Source organism: Ambystoma mexicanum, chromosome 7p (assembly GCF_040938575.1).
Source record: "Ambystoma mexicanum isolate Mex_15411 chromosome 7p, UKY_AmexF1_1, whole genome shotgun sequence".
Taxonomy (NCBI): domain Eukaryota; kingdom Metazoa; phylum Chordata; class Amphibia; order Caudata; family Ambystomatidae; genus Ambystoma; species Ambystoma mexicanum.
The window spans coordinates 24,565,619-24,585,803 of record NC_090939.1 but is presented as its reverse complement, the minus strand read 5'-3'; positions in this window follow the sequence as shown (position 1 = coordinate 24,585,803).

Genomic DNA, 20,185 nt, shown 5'->3' with positions numbered 1-20,185 from the left:
CGCGAGTTACTGGCGCAATACAAATAAACAAATAAAATTAAAATTAAATTAAAAAATCTACGGGAGCTCAGCTTTTTATACTTCTTACTGGAGTTTGCAAGCTCACCAGCATTTAGACGGATGGCTACTGAGTCCATTTTAAGCATGTTTGGAGTCTGCAGGCTCACCAGCATTTAGACGGATGGCTACTGAGTCCATTTTAAGCATGTCTGGGTTAGGGTTAATCAGATGAAATAAAGTTTCTTGCATAGTTGGTTCTTTACAGAAACAGCAAACCGAGGATGGGGTATGTGTTTTTATCTATCAAAGATAAATAGTCTTGTGTGGGTAGAATATTGAATTGGAAACGCAGAAAAAGGTCACAAATGTTACAATCCGGAAATTGATTCAAATAGTTTGGTAATTCATTGAGGGCTCTTACTTCAATTTCACATTTGAGATGACGTTTATATCTTGTTTGTTCGTCTATAATTCTTATCCAATCGTTCGTTTGAATTTTTCGTTTCGCATATTGTGGTCTGTTTATCAACATTTGTTCTGTGATTTCTTCTGTTTTAATTTTTTGTTTAATCTCGGTAGTCCACTTCGAAAAAGCTGCATTCTGGAAAGCTTGACTTTTTTTCTTTGAGGATTTCCAATGATGGAATTTTTTCTTCCGAGATTATTTTTGTATGGAGATTCATTTGTTTCCAGAGTACTATGGATTGTATAGAATAGAGGGCTAGTTGAATCGAATTCTAGACATCGGGAATGATTTCGGAAGTGCTAAGGTTTTCCTCCAGAATATTGCTTTGTAACAGGACCATTTCATAAATTGTTGATTAATAAATGATTCACTAGCGTAGCTCAAAATCGGGATTACTTTTTGTTTGTATAGCAAAGTTGTAGCTTTTATTGAATACGTTCCATATTTCAAATGAAAGAAGCGACCTTGTCTGGCCAATGATCTTGCTTTCCCCTCAATATGATCTTTCCATTCTTTTTCGTTCGCAGAGGGGGTAATCAGTGCACCAAGGTATTTTATAGACTTGGTTATCATGATCTCTTTGTTTTCTAAATGTATCTTTAGATTACATTGGTTCTTGTTTTTTTGCGTAATGAGTTTCATTACCTTGGTTTTGTTGGTATTAATTTGCAAGTCGTTAGGCTTCATGAAGATTTGTGCTTTATCCAATGTTTTTTGAAGATCCATCACAGTTTCATCTAGGATAATGATGTCGTCAGCATAGATTAATTAATGTTTGGATGGGTTCGCTGTTAATCTTAGGTGGATTCGCCATTTTATTTTGAATTTTTTCTCCAAAATCATGGGTGAACAGATTATATAGGCAAGCGGCTAAGGGGCATCCTTGTTTCACCCCATTCAAGGTGGGAATTGATTCCGTCACCCTGCCATCATTCGTAAGTCAAACGCGTATGGAAGTATTCGAATAAAGCTTTTTTTATTGGCTTCAAGGTGGAGGATGGACAGCCCCAAGATGTTAGTTTGGTCCATATCTTTTTTGCCTATTAACTGAGTCGAACGCCATCTTTAGATCTATAAAGATTGCGTAAACTTGTTGAGTTTTGTCTGTCGTTTCATATTTTAGCATATTCAACAAAAGAGGGTTCACATTGGCGCTTATTTTGGTGACAAAACCTGTTTGTCTTTTTGCTTGTTTGTTGTTATCTTCTGCCCAGGTGTTAAGTTTTTTTGGAGATACCCAGCAAATAGTTTTCCCAGAGGATTTAATAGAGCTATGGACCTATAATTAGCAAGATTTTTTCGATCTCCTGCCTTGAAGATTGGAATCAAGACTGCTACTGTCCAGGTACGAGGAATCTCTTTTGTCTTTTCTATGAGGTGGAGAAGGTAGCTAAAGAAATTGGTCCATTCCTCTGGAGCTGCTTTAAGATTGGTGTTTGCCAATCCATCAGGACCTGGCGCTCGAGATGAATTGAGGGCCTTAATGGTGTTACTGAGATCTTCTATGTCCCAATGAAGATTCCAAGAAGAAGCTTCTATTTCTATAGCATTTGTCGAAGGCTGAGTGTTTCTCTTGTAAAGATTTGAAAAGTGATTGAGCCACATATGTGGTTCGACTTCTTGAAACATATTCTGACTTTTAGATGCGTCGTTTAACAGAGACCATAGCTGCCGCGTATTTTTCAGGTTCAATGCATTCAAGATTGCTTCTGCATCCTTTTGCTTTATTGTGGCTTTGATTGTTTTTATTGAATTGGAATATTTTTTTTTTTTTATTTCAATTTCAAAATCTGTTTCTTTCTTTTAGTCACAGTCGTTTGTAATGTTGCTTTTTCTTCTGTTGGATTTCCATGTTAAAATGATGGCTATGGGTATGTTTTTATGTATTCATCCATCTTGGGGCATCATTACATGGTAGGCGCTAAGGGATTACCGGTACCGGAAAGGTCACCGGTGCCGGTAATCCCTTAGCGCCCTACTACGAGGTCCCTCAGCGGGTCCCGTCCTTAACGCCTGGTCTGACCAGGTGTTAAGGACGGGACCCGCTAAGGGACATCAGAGCAAATAACGGTACCACAAATTGCAGTACCGTTATTAGCTCCTTCCCCATTCCCATTGAGCCCTTTGGGGGCTCGAATGGGAATGGGGAATGGTATTTGACATGGGGATTTACCAGGTCCTCCAGGGTTGGAATGACCCGGTAAGTCCCCATACCGCCTACCCGGACCCGGTATGCGGTAAGGGAGTAGCCATGCCGCTAATAGCGGCATGGTTACCTCCTACCGTGTAATGAGGCCCTTGGTCCAGATTGTTGATATTTTTCCAAGATCCATCCATAGTTCAGTTTTAATTGGTCTTGAAGTGGTGCATCTTCAAATGTGGAGACTAATTCGGGTAACTGATGTTGCTTTATTCGAAGTCTATTCAACCCGTTGGTAGGTTCAAGGTCAGGTAAAATTAAACGTTGGTTGCTTGGTGTTTGCGTTGACCATGAAATTGATATTTGGTGGTGGTCACTAGACGGGTGTGTCAAATTCGCAGTAATGATTGATGAATGTTTTTCACAGAGATGTTTGTGGCCTCTTGTATTCCAGGAGCATAGAGATGTTTTACTCAAATGGATATCTTTGCACTTTAGTTGTTATAGATAAGTTTTCCTGCTACTTTGGGGTAAGTTAGGTTCTGTTTTACATTGAGGAGGCCCTAGTTGTTCTCGCCATATTATTTGACTTTTTAGAACCTCTTGTGCCCGATGATTTGAAATAATATCTTTAGCAGATTTCTGAGTCGGTTGTGGCTTGCTTTGTTCCATTTGTTTGTTACGTGCATATTTATCAATCAACGTAAGTTTCTTAGATTTTTCTTTCGCCCATTGATCTGGAAACAAAGATTTCTTCTATTTTGAAGCCCAATGTTAACAAATGATGTTTTGTAGCCAAGAAACAGAGAATGGTATCTTGGTTGTAGAAGTCAATATGTGCTTCTTCCAATGTATCGTTTGTTTGGAAAAAGAATTACTTCAAGGTCGTGAGATCCGATTTGGGCAAGTTGAGGAATTGCAATGAGTAATCACAGTATGTTAGACCTATTCATTGTTATCGGCTCTTCTGTACTGGTCCTAGTTGGGAATAGTGCTAATCTATATGCACAAGAAGCTTTCAGAGGATTTAGAAAAGTTGGTCTAACAAGTGGTGGGTTCGGTTGGGCCATAGGGCTAACATTGTGTTTGGAGCAATTTTGCATTTCTGCTAATGACCAGGATTCCTCGTTAGATACTGTTGAATATGCAAGGGCGATGTTATTTGATGGCTCCCCTCTCCCTGGATTGATTTGAGAAAGGTCTATAAACGTGTCTTGGCATTCATCTATGACGATTAGTGTATCATCTTGTGAGTTTATTGAGATGGAATCACGATCAATTGAAACATCAGACATTGATATATCGATGGGTAGCAGTGAATTTGCTGGTTTATTAGTCGAATCCTGGTTGTTTACTTCTGATAGCACGTCCAGTGTTTCAGACGATGTGCGGTTATCCTGTTGAATTGAGTTTGTCGATGGATTCGTCTTTATTAGGTTTGAAATGCTTTGTTGTTGAGCTGTCTGCTTACTAGTAGATTGTTTATTGTTCTTCTGTGTGTTTTCCACTAACGATTTCTGTACTGATTGTTGTTTTCTAATAAACATGCGCCAACCATTTTGAGGATTTTTGGTGGCTTTTTTATTCTTTGTTTTGCTCGATGTTTCCTGGCCCACAAGTCCTTGTTTGGAAAGGTCAAATATGTCAAATGGAGTGCAAGAGGTGGTTCACTATTATCTTGCATCGTCGGCACTGTGAGGTTCGGTGCTTCAATGGGGCAAGTTTGAATTTTGTATTGTGTTGTTTGGTCTGTTTTCGTAACGTCTAAGTGAGTTGGATTCTCATATTGCATTTGTTTTGTTGTCTGTTGTAATTCTGGAGTCATTTGCAAGTGTTTTATTGCTTTTTTGTCTATCATTTTTTTTGTAATTATTGAAACTGTTTCCAATAGGTTCTGTTTGTCTGCTCGATCTACTCTTGCCAGTTCAGCTAGGCGGTTTTGCCATATTCTAGAGGTTTCAGCTTCGTATTTCAAATGCTCCTGGATGGTACTTATAAAGGTTTCCAAATGGGTTTGTTTGGTCATGATCATTGCTAACAACGTCGCCTGGTCTTTTGTTGAATCGACCATAGATTCTTGGATCTTAAAAAATGGAATCATTGCAGTTGATAATACTGCTACTAGTGTGTTCTGTAGGTCGAGCATTGTCGTTGGCAGTCTTTGTGGGCTTTCAGGAGAATTACTCTGGTGTTCAAATTTCATACTTGAAGAAAAAGATTCAATATCCTCCATTTTATGCTTAGTTGAAAAATTATTAGAAGGTTGTATAGATTCTTTCAAAGGAGAGTACATTATTTTAGGTGCAATGGGCATAGATGTATCGATTTTTTAGATTTGCTTAGGAGTAAAGACTCCACTACAGACTTCGGTTCTTTTTTCCTGAGAGTCCATAATGGCGTCTATCTCTATGATGTCAAGAGAGAGGCGGGCAATACGAACAGACAGAGGTTTGGAATGCTCATTGTTGGTAGGGTCAACAGGGAAGTATGTTGACTGCCAGTGCTGCTTGGCTGCTCTTGCTCTTTCTTGAAGAGATGGTGTAAAGCATGTGTCTTCGCAATTTGTTTTTTGAGTTATAGGTTTTTGAGATATTTTACTCAGGGTTGCAATGGCACTGTTACTGAAGAAGATGGAATGGGGTGATCAATTGACAGTCTATCAAGAATGTCGTTTGCCGTGGTCGATAGCTGAAGTATAGAGATACCGGTGTTCTGATTCACGGAAATGACCTTTGGGAGAATTGTCTGCATGGAAGTCTTTGCATTATTGAGGTGGCTTATGTTTTTTGTTACTAGCTAATTTTTTGAATTTGGTAAATGATCTGGTATGGGAGGATCTTGATCAGAGGAATGGAATTTTGGAGTCGATGGCACCATGAGTACAGATACTAGAGGTTTGACTTCTATATTTAGTTTCTGGATAGCACATTCAGTGCTTGGTAAGTCTTTATTCTTTTCCTCTGTATGAGGATCTCCCGTACAACTCTTGCTGAATTGGGTTTTTTTTCCTTAAGGCTAGAGATTCCTCTAGCTTCCCCTGGAGCCTCGTGCAGGTTTGTGTGTGTTCCATTGATAGACTTTGGTGCGAGGACAATAGACAAGTGCTATGTTATGTTGTATAAAATATAAGATTGAGTGCTAATTTGACGAGCACTTACCGCAGTTCTGCCGGGACCAGGCAGAAACAGCAGAAACTGCCGCGCCCTTAACTCCTCTGCGGGCTTCACGCCGCAGGTCACGCTGTCCTGCTTTTATTGAGCGCTTCCTGGAGGTGTGTCACAAGGTGTCACATGACGGATGTCACGTGAATGATCGAAGGAAAGACCCACTCGCTTCAACTGCAGTCAGCTCCAGCTGGCAGTCTTACGCGATTTGGAGCGGGTCTTTTGAGCAAAAGATGGTAAATTCTATAGAGGAAAGTCACAGCGATGCACAGTGATCCCAGCCGAACAGCAGAAACAGCCGCGCCCTTAACTCCTCCGCGAGCTTCACTCACCAGCATTTAGACGGATGGCTACTGAGTCCATTTTAAGCATGTCCAGAGTCTACAAGCTCACCGGCATTGAGACACATGGCTACTGAGTCCATTTTAAGCATGTACAGAGTCTTATGGCTCACCAGTATTTAGACGGATGGCAACTGAGTCCATTTTAAGCATGTGCAGAGTCTGCAGGCTCACCAGCATTTAGACGGATGGCTACTGAGTCCATTTTAAGCATGTCCAGAGTCTACAAGCTCACCGGCATTGAGACACATGGCTACTGAGTCCATTTTAAGCATGTACAGAGTCTTATGGCTCACCAGTATTTAGACGGATGGCAACTGAGTCCATTTTAAGCATGTGCAGAGTCTGCAGGCTCACCAGCATTTAGACGGATGGCTACTGAGTCCATTTTAAGCATGTCCAGAGTCTACAAGCTCACCGGCATTGAGACACATGGCTACTGAGTCCATTTTAAGCATGTACAGAGTCTTATGGCTCACCAGTATTTAGACGGATGGCAACTGAGTCCATTTTAAGCATGTGCAGAGTCTGCAGGCTCACCAGCATTTAGACGGATGGCTACTGAGTCCATTTTAAGCATGTGCAGAGTCTGCAGGCTCACCAGCATTTAGACGGATGGCTACTGAGTCCATTTTAAGCATGTCCAGAGTCTACAAGCTCACCGGCATTGAGACACATGGCTACTGAGTCCATTTTAAGCATGTACAGAGTCTTATGGCTCACCAGTATTTAGACGGATGGCAACTGAGTCCATTTTAAGCATGTGCAGAGTCTGCAGGCTCACCAGCATTTAGACGGATGGCTACTGAGTCCATTTTAAGCATTTTGCAGGGCTGCTGGAGACCAGTTAAACTTGCATTGCTGTGTTCAGAACAGCCCTAGGCCACAGTTCAGGGGCCAGTACAGCTGCACCCGGATCACCGGGGCCACTTTGCCCTGGTCCATGGTGGTCAGGGAGAAACACAGTATAGGTGGCAGGGTGTCAAGTCACGTACACTTCCTGGAGCGGCACCAGATACTCACCCCCCTTTTTTCCCCGTGGTTGTTGGCATGACGCTGCCAGCCTTATTGAGCGTGCAAACACTCATGTGAGCTGCAACCCTCTTTGCTTTTCCCTTTTCTTTTTCCCCTTTTTCTTGGCAGTCATTGTCCATGGCTCGGGGTGCAGGGGTGGCAACAGTTTGGTAGGTGCAGCATGTTGGGGGATGATCTGCAGGCTGCATTCACTACAGCCCCCTCCCTGTCAGGAGTGTTGCCCCAGGCAGGGGTGTTCCCTTAATGGAGCGGCACCATCGGGTCTTCTCTCGCCAGGCACGAGGTGGTGGCACGATTGAGAGGATCCACAGGGACTGAAGGGACATCCCTCGCCATGCCGTTAGGGACACTGTCGGTCCATGGAATACAGACAGTGGGTGCAGGAACTGCAGGTGTTCCCCTGTCAGGCACAAGCATCTATGAATGGATGATTGCAGGTGCTGGAAACGGGAACCACAACGGTCCCCTTAGCCTTTTTCCAGCTTCTCTTCGGGATCTTCCCTTCCAGAGACATGGAGATAGTCACAGTTTGCCCCACGTAATGTCCTCTAAAGCGGTTTTCAGAAGGAGATTTCCTTTTCATCTTAACAGCTCCCAGTCTTTGGTCGCCCCCATGCAGAGGACACTGGAAAGTTCCTGGGTGCCCAATTCACTGGTTTTGTTTTTTAGAGGCAACTTCTCATCCCTTCCTGCTTTTATTTCCATTTTTTTCCAGGGAATGTGGCAGTGCAGTTACTGTTCTTATGAGCTCTACTCCCGAGTACACAGCAGGCATCTTTCACTACTTGCAGGAGATGAACGCTGAATACACTGTCGGGCCAGAGAGTTACGCTGACCTTGCAAGTAACTGCCTACTTATGTGAGCAGGCGCTGCTACATATGCCTTCTTTCCGTGAAACACGCAGTATCTCCGTCCCTCTTCACATGTCATGGAGCACCATGTGACACAGTGAATAAAGGTCATGCCACTGACTCACAGACTCCCATGCCTCATTGAAGCCAAGTGCGGGACGGTGCCCGGCCTTACCCTTCTGTAGTGGGATCCATGTGTTAATAACCCTGCAAAAATATCGCGATACAAAAATATCACCATATTTTTGCGACGATATTGAGCCATGGACCCTGCGGGGGACACCCCGTAACCCCTGTATTATTTTTAAATGTGCGGGGGACACCCCTGCAACCCCGCTCCCACAAATTATCCCCCCAGAAATATCGCCTATGGCGAGACAAACGACCATATGCACGCGATATTTTTGGTGGCGATAATATGTAGGGATACCCTGTAGTGCACATCACATCCGCTGGCCATTGCAGGGTTGGCGGCATGACGTTAAACAATCCTCGATCTTAAATAAATAAATCAAACAAAAATCCATAGACGTAAAAAGGTTCAGTAATATATTAACTACACACATTAAGTCCTAGACTGTACCTTTCTTTGTGTGTGGTGTATCCATGCATAGCTAGGCATGTTTGCTGTTTAATTGCGTACTTTGGTCCGAGATCCCCTGTCCGCCATTCGGGTTCTTTTCAGCTTTTGGACCCTCCCCTTCGATGTCAGGGTCCTTGTGTTCCGCAATGTCATGTGTTGCCAATTTTCTGAACCAGCTGCCATTCCGAGTCCCAGTAATCATGGATAATCATGGATCCCTTTCTGCTTCTATCTCATGAGGAAGGCCTAATTCATCTGTTAGCCAATGATTCTACAACAGTGCTGGATCCCTGTGCTGGGCCCCTGTGCTGGGCCCCTGTGCTGGGCCCCTGTGCTGGATCCCTGTACTGGATCCCTGTACTGGACCCCTGTGCTGGATCCCTGTGCTGGATCCTTGTGCTGGACCCCTGTACTGGGCCCCTGTGCTGGGTCCCTGTGCTGGGTCCCTCTGCTGGGCCCCTGTGCTGGACCCCTGTGCTGGATCCCTGTGCTGGATCCCTGTGCTGGGCCCCTGTGCTGGATCCCTGTGCTGGGCCCCTGTGCTGGGTCCCTGTGCTGGATCCCTGTGCTGGGTCCCTGTGCTGGGCCCCTGTGCTGGATCCCTGTGCTGGATCCCTGTGCTGGGTCCCTGTGCTGGATCTGTGTGCTAGATCCCTGTGCTGGATCCCTGTGATGGGCTCCTGTGCTGGATCCCTGTGCCGGATCCACGCGCTGGATGCCTGTGCTGGGCTCTTGTGCTGGGTCCCTGTGCTGGGTCCCTGTGCTGGATCCCTGTGCTGGATCCGATTGCTGGATCCATGTGCTGGATCCCTGTGATGGGCCCCTGTGCTGGGCCCCTGTGCGGGGTCCCTGTGCTGGATCCCAGTGCTGGGCCCCTGTGCTGGATTTGCATGCTGGATCTGCATGCTGGATCCCTGTGCTGGATCTCTGTGCTGGATCCCTGTGCTGGGCCCCTGTGCTGGATCCCTGTGCTGGATCCCTGTGCTCGGTCCCTGTGCTGGATCCCTGTGCTGGATCCCTGAGCTGGGCCCCTGTGCTGGATCCCTATGCTGGATCCCTGTGCTGACCCCTGTGCTGGATCCCTGTGCTGGACCCCTGTACTGGACCCCTGTGCTGGATCCCTGTGCTGGGTCCCTGTGCTGGGCCCCTGTGCTGGATCCTTGTGCTTGGCCCCTGTGCTGGATCCCTGTGTTGGGTCCCTGTGCTGGATCCGTGTGCTGGAGCCCTGTGCTGGGTCCCTGTGCTGGGCCCCTGTGCTGGATCTGCGTGCTGGACCCCTGTGCTGGATCCCTGTGCTGGATCCCTGTGCTGGGTCCCTGTGCTGGGCCCCTGTGCTGGATCCTTGTGCTTGGCCCCTGTGCTGGATCCCTGTGTTGGGTCCCTGTGCTGGATCCGTGTGCTGGATCCCTGTGCTGGGCCCCTGTGCTGGATCCCTGTGCTGGGCCCCTGTGCTGGATCTGCGTGCTGGATCCGTGTGCTGGATCCCTGTGATGGGCCCCAGTGCTAGGCCCCTGTGCTGGGCCCCTGTGCTGGATCCGTGTGCTAGATCCCTGTGCTGGGCCCCTGTGCTGGATCCGTGTGCTGGATCCCTGAGCTGGGCCCCTGTGCTGGATCTGTGTGCTAGATCCCTGTGCTAGATCGCTGTGCTGGATCCCTGTGCTGGATCTGCGTGCTGGATCCGTGTGCTGGATCCCTGTGATGGGCCCCAGTGCTGGATCCCTGTGCTGGATCCCTGTGCTGGATCCCTGTGCTGGGCCCCTGTGTTGGATCCCTGTGCTGGTCCCCTGTGCTGGATCCCTGTGCTGGATCCGTGAGCTAGATCCCTGTGCTGGATCCCTGTGCTGGATCCGTGTGCTGGGCCCCTGTGCTGGATCCCTGTGCTGGATCCCTGAGCTGGGCCCCTGTGCTGGATCCCTGTGCTGGACCCCTGTGCTGGATCCATGTGCTGGATCCCTGTGCTAGATCCCTGTGCTGGATCCCTGTGCTGGGCCCCTGTGCTGGATCCCTGTGCTGGTCCCCTGTGCTCGGTCCCTGTGCTCGGCCCCTGTGCTGGGCCCCTGTGCTGGGTCCCTGTGCTGGGTCCCTGTGCTGGGCCCCTGTGCTGGATCCTGGTGCTGGATCTGCATGCTGGATCCCCATGCTGGATCCCCGTGCTGGGTCCCTGTGCTGGATCCGTGTGATGGGCCCCAGTGCTGGATCCCTGTGCTGGATCCCTGTGCTGGTCCCCTGTGCTGGATCCCTGTTCTGGATCCCTGTGCTGGACCCCTGTGCTGGGTCCCTGTGCTGGGTCCCTGCGATGGGCCACAGTGCTGGATCCCTGTTCTGGATCCCTGTGCTGGGCCCCTGTGCTGGATCCTTGTGCTGGATCCCTGTGCTGGATCCCTGTGCTGGATCCCTGTGCTGGGCCCCTGTGCTGGATCCTTGTGCTTGGCCCCTGTGCTGGATCCCTGTGTTGGGTCCCTGTGCTGGGTCCCTGTGCTGGATCCCTGTGCTGGGTCCCTGTGCTGGGCCCCTGTGCTGGATCCATGTGATGGGCCCCAGTGCTGGATCCCTGTGTTGGGTCCCTGTGCTGGGTCCCTGTGCTGGATCCCTGTGCTGGATCCCTGTGCTGGGCCCCTGTGCTGGATCCTTGTGCTTGGCCCCTGTGCTGGATCCCTGTGTTGGGTCCCTGTGCTGGGTCCCTGTGCTGGATCCCTGTGCTGGGTCCCTGTGCTGGGCCCCTGTGCTGGGTCCCTGTGCTGGGCCCCTGTGCTGGATCCCTGTGTTGGGTCCCTGTGCTGGGTCCCTGTGCTGGATCCCTAGTGCTGGATCCGTGTGCTGGGCCCCTGTGCTGGATCCCTGTGATGGGTCCCAGTGCTGGGTCCGCGTGCTGGATCCCTGAGCTGGATCCCTGTGCTGGGTCCCTGTGCTGGGCCCCTGTGCTGGATCTGCGTGCTGGATCCCTGTGCTGGATCCGTGTGCTGGATCTGTGTGCCGGATCCACGCGCTGGATGCCTGTGCTGGGCCCTTGTGCTTGATCCCTTGTGCTTGATCCCTGTGCTGGATTTGCATGCTGGATCCGTGTGCTGGATCCCTGTGCTGGGCCCCTGTGCTGGGCCCCTGTGCTGGGCCCCTGTGCTAGATCCCTGTGCTGGACCCCTGTGCTGGATCCCTGTACTGGACCCCTGTGCTGGATCCCTGTGCTGGATCCTTGTGCTGGATCCCTGTGCTGGGCCCCTGTGCTGGATCCCTGTACTGGACCCCTGTGCTGGATCCCTGTACTGGACCCCTGTGCTGGATCCCTGTGCTGGATCCTTGTGCTGGATCCGTGTGCTGGATCCCTGTGCTGGATCCCTGTGCTGGGCCCCTGTGCTGGGCCCCTGTGCTGGGCCCCTGTGCTGGATCCCTGTACTGGACCCCTGTGCTGGATCCCTGTGCTGGATCCTTGTGCTGGACCCCTGTACTGGACCCCTGTGCTGGATCCCTGTGCTGGGTCCCTGTGCTGGGCCCCTGTGCTGGATCCCTGTGTTGGGTCCCTGTGCTGGATCCGTGTGCTGGAGCCCTGTGCTGGATCCCTGTGCTGGGTCCCTGTGCTGAGCCCCTGTGCTGGATCTGCGTGCTGGATCCCTGTGCTGGATCCGTGTGCTGGATCTGTGTGCCGGATCCACGCGCTGGATACCTGTGCTGGGCCCTTGTGCTTGATCCCTTGTGCTTGATCCCTGTGCTGGATTTGCATGCTGGATCCGTGTGCTGGATCCCTGTGCTGGATCCCTGTGCTGGGCCCCTGTGCTGGGCCCCTGTGCTGGGCCCCTGTGCTAGATCCCTGTGCTGGGCCCCTGTGCTGGATCCCTGTACTGGACCCCTGTGCTGGATCCCTGTGCTGGATCCTTGTGCTGGATCCCTGTGCTGGGCCCCTGTCTTATCACCTGCCTCCTTGTGGACCCTTTTGCATTCTTGGTTACTTGTTCTGCTCCAGAGGCCTGAGCATCGATTGCTGGTGCTCCTCTTGATTCATGGTGAGGAGTTTGGTGGAGCTACGATAGGCTTTCAGGAGGCGCTCAGCCCACCTTCCATCTGGGTGCCTTGATCACAGGGGATGCAGAAAGCCTTGTGTAGGGGTCACTTAAATCGCTCAGTCTAACAGTTCACCCTCGGCAGTGATGATAAAACTGGACGAATTCTCATTCCTGAAATGAATGACCGTTGTCAAAGTGAATGTCATAGGCAGCAAACATGACATGACATGACATGACATGACATGACATGATAGGTTATTTATAACGCGCCTAATACCCATAGGTTTCTAAGCCCGGACCTGGGGATCGAACCTGTGTTGCTCCGTGTCGTCTTGCTTCCAAGGCGAGCACGTTGCTTCTGATCTATCCTCCCGAACATGTCTTCCAGGATGAGGGGCACTTCTTGCGCTGCTGGACTGGTACTAAGTGCACCTCTGAATATCTGGACTATTTGCCCAAAAGGACCATGAAGTGCTTGTTTTCTTGCATGTTCCAAAGTCTGTGCTAATGGACAGCCACAGTGCAGTGTCCCTTGTCGGAGATGTAACCCAGGGAAGTCAGTGCTGGATGTGCAGATGCTTGGCGCCACCTGCAGCTTTGAGCACTTTAAGCGCTACAGTCATAACTGGCATCAGGCATAGACCGCAAGGATACCTGTGCTACCTGCACTAATCAAACATTTCTTCCTAGGCCTCTAGAGCTACAGCTACACTGGCCTAATATGAACGGGTAGGATGAATAAGTCAGTGGCTGTCCTACACCTGTTCACCCCGCAGGGCAGGATGGGTAAAATGCCACGATAAGATGTTTCTCTCCCCAGATAATCCCAAGATTTGCAAGGCCGCGAGAAGAGAAACACCTGTGGTGTAATAAACTGTTTCCTGATCGTTAGTCAACTTCAAATGAACTAAAAGGTACAAAAGGGGACTCTTGATCAGGTGGGTGGTCTCTTAGACAGAAAGGGACACTCTGTTGAATTGTGTCCTCGTGTTGCAATGAAAATGAAGTGACTTTGTACCTGCTGCAAAGTGGAGTTTGTTCGCTTCACGAGTGGGTCCCCCAAGGCCTCACACAGGAATAAAGAGTGGGTAGCAGACATGTTCCATAATTCTAAAGGGAAGCCTTAGGAGCTGGGGTCCCTTCCATCCCTTTGCCGGCAAAGATGTCAAGCACCTTGAAGCACAAGAGTGTCTACGAAGACAAGAGAAGAGGCGAAGGCCGCACCCACCTCAGAACTCCTGGCCTCTGTTATAGGACCATGGCCCGCATTTAGGATGGGAAGGCTGATATTCAGAACACAAGCATCCCTAAACAGTGCCACCCACACCTCTGACCAAGCTCTAAAAGCTGAAGAAGAGCACAGCACATGGGGTCTATGCCACCAATCTCTTCCAGAATACAGAGAGTGAAGTGGCTTCAGAAGACATCAAAGATGACGCCTGAGCCATTGCATCACAGAGTCTCAGAAAGTCCAGTGACCCTTAGCATGTGGCCGTCATCAAGCCCGGGAATCCCAAGACGGAAACAGGGATTCCCGGAGATCTGTTATCCTGGCCGCGCCTTGCAGAAGAAAGCCAACTCCAAGACCAATCAGCACAGATCTGAAAGAGAACCCAGTCCTGGAAACTCCTAGTACTTATCTAGGGGTCCATCCAGCCAGTGAAGCCTGTCTGCAAAGCCCATCTTCTGCTGCACTCCCCTGAAGGGATGTCGCCACACAGATGTGGGAAGAGAAGGCAGGCTCAGGGATGTGCACCACATACTAGTTTAATGTTGTCCCGCACGGCTACCTAATGTCCCTTCACTTAGGAGTGGACACATAGATGGGTATTCACCAACTGTATTCTATCTCCTTCCAACTTCAACTAACTCTTCACTTCCTGTTCCTACATTTTCACCCACCTGAACCCTCCGCCTGCAGCCTCCCTCCCGAAACCTGTGAATGCCCTCAAGGCTTCACTAGGACATCACAACTTCCCCCTTTTTTAAACAAACTGTCAGTTCGGAGTCCATTTCCTCAGTGAGTCTCTGTGGTCTATTCCTCACCCTCTTAGGCCTACCAGAGCCCCTCACCTGGCCTCGGTCAGGAGCAGACCATCGGGGAAGGCAGGCAATTCTTCACTTGATTCTTCTCCATCTCCTTCATATGGGGCATTGCGTCCCTCTGGGTCTGAGTCCTCTCGGGATCGTCTCATGATGGTCCCTGGCATCCTTTTGAAATGCAAAGAGTTTCGAGTCACACTCTTTCTTTCTCCTTCTGCAGTGATGCGGGACCCCTTTACTTTGATAACAGCCATCGAAGTGCTGTAAAAGGCGGCTGTATGTTTATGGGTCCGGGATTGCCGCACTATCACAAACGTCTCAGGGTAGCAGGCTACTTTCACAGACTTTACGTGTGATATCCACAAGCCTCTTCATGTCCTCTTTGGCTCGTGTGTCTTGTTCACGGATTTCTCTGTCACACGCATAGGCTTCTTCCGGGCCCGTGACATGGGGTAGCCTTGTCCGGATATTGTGACCAAACATGACCTCCGATGGTGCTTTTCCTGTGGTGCTGTGAGGGGTGTTCCGATGATCCCTCAGTAGTTGATAAGAGTATCTTCTCGACTGGCTCTCCTGTCAGATGGGCAATCTGAACGTTTTGCTTGATGTTGCTCATGAAACGTTCCACTGGTAAAGGGCAAGGGAGATTGTAGAGGTAGTGTCAGCAGAACAAGAAACCATGTAGAGGGCTCTCCTGCTGACACTGCAGCACATTACATGGGTGTTGGGGACTTGAGGGATGTGGGAGAGCATGAGTCTTCTGGTCTTGAAGGATGTGGAGGGCATGGGTGTTGGGGACTTGAGGGATGTGGGATGGCAGGGGGTGTTGGGGACTTGAGGGATGTGGGAGAGCATGAGTCTTCTGGTCTTGAGGATGTGGAGGGCATGGGTGTTGGGGACTTGAGGGATGTGGGAGAGCATGAGTCTTCTGGTCTTGAATGATGTGGAGGGCATTGGTGTTGGGGACTTGAGGGATGTGGGAGAGCATGAGTCTTCTGGTCTTGAAGGATGTGGAGGGCATGGGTGTTGGGGACTTGAGGGATGTGGGAAGACAGGGGGTGTCGGGGACTTGAGGGATGTGGGAGAGCATGAGTCTTCTGGCCTTGAGGATGTGCAAGGCATGGGTGTTGGAGACTTGAGGCATGTGGGAGAGCACGAGTCTTCTGGTCTTGAAGGATGTGGAGGGCATGTGTGTTGGGGACTTGAGGGATGTGGGAGAGCATGAGTCTTCTGGTCTTGAAGGATGTGGAGGGCATGGGTGTTTGGGATATGAGGGATGTGGGAAGACAGGGGGTGTCGGGGACTTGAGGGATGTGGGAGAGCATGAGTCTTCTGGCCTTGAGGATGTGCAGGGCATGGGTGTTGGGGACTTGAGGGATGTGGGAGAGCATGAGTCTTCTGGTCTTGAGGATGTGCAGGGCATGGGTGTTGGGGACTTGAGGTATGTGGGAGAGCATGAGTCTTCTGGTCTTGAAGGATGTGGAGGGCATGTGTGTTGGGGACTTGAGGGATGTGGGAAGACAGGGGGTGTCGGGGACTTGAGGGATGTGGGAGAGCATGAGTCTTCTGGCATTGAGGATGTGCAGGGCATGGGTGTTGGGGACTTGAGGGATGTGGGAGAGCATGAGTCTTCTGGCCTTGAGGATGTGCAGGGCATGGGTGTTGGGGACTTGAGGGATGTGGGAGAACATGAGTCTTCTGGTCTTGAAGGATGTGGAGGGCATGGGTGTTGGGGACTTGAGGGATGTGGGAAGACAGGGGGTGTCGGGGACTTGAGGGATGTGGGAGAGCATGAGTCTTCTGGCCTTGAGGATGTGCAGGGCATGGGTGTTGGGGACTTGAGGGATGTGGGAGAGCATGAGTCTTCTGGCCTTGAGGATGTGCAGGGCATGGGTGTTGGGGACTTGAGGGATGTGGGAGAGCATGAGTCTTCTGGTCTTGAAGGATGTGGAGGGCATGTGTGTTGGGGACTTGAGGGATGTGGGAGAGCATGAGTCTTCTGGTCTTGAAGGATGTGGAGGGCATGGGTGTTGGGGACTTGAGGGATGTGGGAAGACGGGTGTCAGGAACTTGAGGGATGTGTCAGAGCATGCGTGTCAGGACCTTGATGTATGTTGGTGGCATGGCATGGGTTTTGCTCAAATAATGAATGCATATTACCTATGCATTCATAGGTAAGGGCACAGGTGATGAGTGCCTCCCACAGCACTCAGCCTCTGGGGTCCTGCTGCAACGAATCCAGTACAGGCCACCCCCTGCCTTTAAAAACTACTTGTCGTACAGATGAGGTGAAGCTTGTGTTAAGGGCGCGGGTGTTGAGTGCATGCAGGGTGTTCAGCACCAGAAGGGAGCGCTGGCTGTCTGTGCTCTAACCTCGAAGGCCTCCCTGGAACGATGCACTGCCTGACTCTGCATCTATCCAGCTTTGCGAAGTCTGGAAGTCTGGAAGCCTGGAAATCTGAGAGTCTGGAAGCCTGGAAGTCTGGAAGTCTGGAAGCCTGGAAGCCTGGAAGCCTGGAAATCTGAGAGTCTGGAAGCCTGGAAGTCAGGAAGTCAGGAAGTCTGGAAGTCTGGGAGTCTAGAAGTCTGGGAGTCTGGACGCCTGGAAGTCAGGAAGTCTGGAAGTCTGGAAACCTGGGAGTGTGGCAGCCTGGACGTCTGGAAGTCTGGACGCCTGGCAGCCTGAAAGCCTGGAAGCCTGGAAGTCAGGAAGTCAGGAAGTCTGGGAGTCTGGAAGTCTGGGAGTCTGGAAGCCTGGAAGCCTGGAAGTCAGGAAGTCTGGAAGTCTGGGAGTCTAGAAGTCTGGGAGTCTGGAAGCCTGGAAGTCAGGAAGTCAGGAAGTCTGGGAGTCTGGAAGTCTGGAAACCTGGGAGTGTGGAAGCCTGGACATCTGGAAGTCTGGAAGCCTGGAAGCCTGAAAACCTGAAAGCCTGGAAGCCTGGAAGTCAGGAAGTCAGGAAGTCTGGGAGTCTGGAAGTCTGGAAGCCAGGAAGCCTGGAAGTCAGGAAGTCAGGAAGTCTGGAAGTCTAAGAGTCTGGCAGTTTGGTAGTCTGGAAGTCTGGGAGTCTGGATACCAGGTCATCAAGGCACTGCTCGCTGCTCTTGAAGACTTAGCCATGCCTCTGGTGTCTAGTGGACTGATTTCAACCCGAGAAGGAGCCAAATCCAATGCAGACACAATAATTGTTGGTGTGGGTGTAAAACAGAACCACTCATTGAATAAACTCACTATCCCACTGATCACAAGCTGGGACTGATTAATCATTGATGATGTTCTGTTTCGATCGAAGCCAAGTGCCCCAGTGCACCTGCTGTTGTCCCTCATTTGTCTGTGGGCAGAGGTGAGGCAGCACATCTGGAGCCCAACACTGGGCAGTCGCCCTTGAATGGTGCCCTGCGGGAAAGAGCGCACAGCGTTGCATTCCAGCAAGGATCACCTGGGAGTCTGCGCAGCTGAAGTGTCTGCTGCCATGCAGAGGGAGCTATGCTGGGGGTCTGCGCAGCTGAAGAGTCTGCTGTCATGCAGAGGGATCTATGCTGGGAGTCTGCGAAGCTGAAGAGTCTGCTGCCATGCAGAGGGAGCTGTGCTGGGGGTCTGCGCAGCTGAAGAGTCTGCTGCCATGCAGAGGGAGCTATGCTGGGAGTCTGCGCCGCTGAAGTGTCTGCTGTCATGCAGAGGGAGCTATGCTGGGAGAGGGAGCTATGCTGGGAGTCTGCGCCGCTGAAGTGTCTGCTGTCATGCAGAGGGAGCTATGCTGGGAGTCTGCGCAGCTGAAGAGTCTGCTGCCATGCAGAGGGAGCTATGCTGGGGGTCTGCGCAGCTGAAGAGTCTGCTGCCATGCAGAGGGAGCTATGCCGGGAGTCTGCGCAGCTGAAGTGTCTGCTGTCATGCAGAGGGAGCTATGCCGGGAGTCTGCGCAGCTGAAGAGTCTGCTGCCATGCAGAGGGAGCTATGCTGGGAGAGGGAGCTATGCTGGGAGTCTGCGCGGCTGAAGTGTCTGCTGCCATGCAGAGGGAGCTATGCTGGGAGAGGGAGCTATGCTGGGAGTCTGCGCGGCTGAAGTGTCTGCTGCCATGCAGAGGGAGCTATGCTGGGAGTCTGCGCGGCTGAAGAGTCTGCTGCCATGCAGAGGGAGCTATGCTGGGAGAGGGAGCTATGCTAGGAGTCTGCGCGGCTGAAGTGTCTGCTGCCATGCAGAGGGAGCTATGCTGGGAGTCTGCGCGGCTGAAGAGTCTGCTGTCATGCAGAGGGAGCTATGCTGGGAGTCTGCGCGGCTGAAGAGTCTGCTGCCATGCAGAGGGAGTTTTTTGAGTATGAAGTCTCCACCTCCAATAGATTGAGCCCACTTTCGAAAGATGAAGGGGGTGTTTGCAATGATGGTGCAGGAGTTGACTCTCACATTGTGCCTCTGGCCAGTAAATGCCCGGACCCTATAGTATGCACCACCCCCCACCCCCAGTGTGTCTCTTTTATCCAACGCACGAGCCCCTTAAATTTGGGTCTCTGATGGGATGGGGACAAATGCGGCCAGTGGCTGTAAATGCCACAGACGCACTGAAGAAGCTATTCACCGCCCCCCTTGAAGTCTATGGGAGTAGGATCTCATTGGCGGAACCGCCATCCAGTGTGGAGGAGGAGACAGGGGTCGCTAAACCACAGCAATCAGTACTAACACAGATGGCCCATGGCCCAATCCTGGTAACACACACGCTGCAGGGGCTGCCAACGTCAATCCGCAACACCTACCTTGAGCAGGGCTGCAGGCTCCAAGCCCTCTAGCCTCCTCCTAATTTACACCACACAATCCCCCCACTCTTGTCGATCCTGCCTCGGCGGGTGGATTATTCCGAGCGCCAACACGAGCACAGGGATGGCAGACCAACGCCTAACACCACCTCCAAAGGCCCTTCCCTGGAGGCCCTAGACCACAGAACAGGTGCAAGGCTCTTGGTGGGCTTGGTGATAAGATTGGGCCGAAGACAGCAGGTGGTACAAGCTGGGCACTAACCAAATGGAAGCAAGGGACGGCTTAATGAGCAAATGTACCCACTGGTTTTGGGCAGTTCACGGATGAATGGCCCTCCTCAGCTGCACCAGGCTCCATTCCAAAGGGGAAAGGGCATTTGGTTATATAAGGGTGGAGCTTAAGGAGTGGAAAGTGGCCCACAACCTTCTCGGCCTTGATCTCAGGTCTTATTCACCACCTAACTACCCGCTAGAAATAAGAGCCCCCCCCAACCTCCTCCCCCCCACCCCGTAGCCCTGTCTATCCCTCGGAAGCCAGACCTGAACCTCCTGCGCTATCTGATGCTAGTGTGGTCCTATTGGGGATGTTTAAATAAATATGGATCTCATCCTGTTAGGACAGAGTCATGCTTGATATGTTTGGTGTCACTGGGAAAGGGTGGAGCTCTCCTGGCGTGTTCCTCATTCGGCCCAAGAGGAGTAAACGGACCATTTATTCTGACCCTTTTCTGAATTACATGATTTTGTTGTTTGATCAGTTGCCATGTATCGAGGTTTCTGCCATTTACTCAAATGCGCTGTTGCCCAAGATGCTTATGT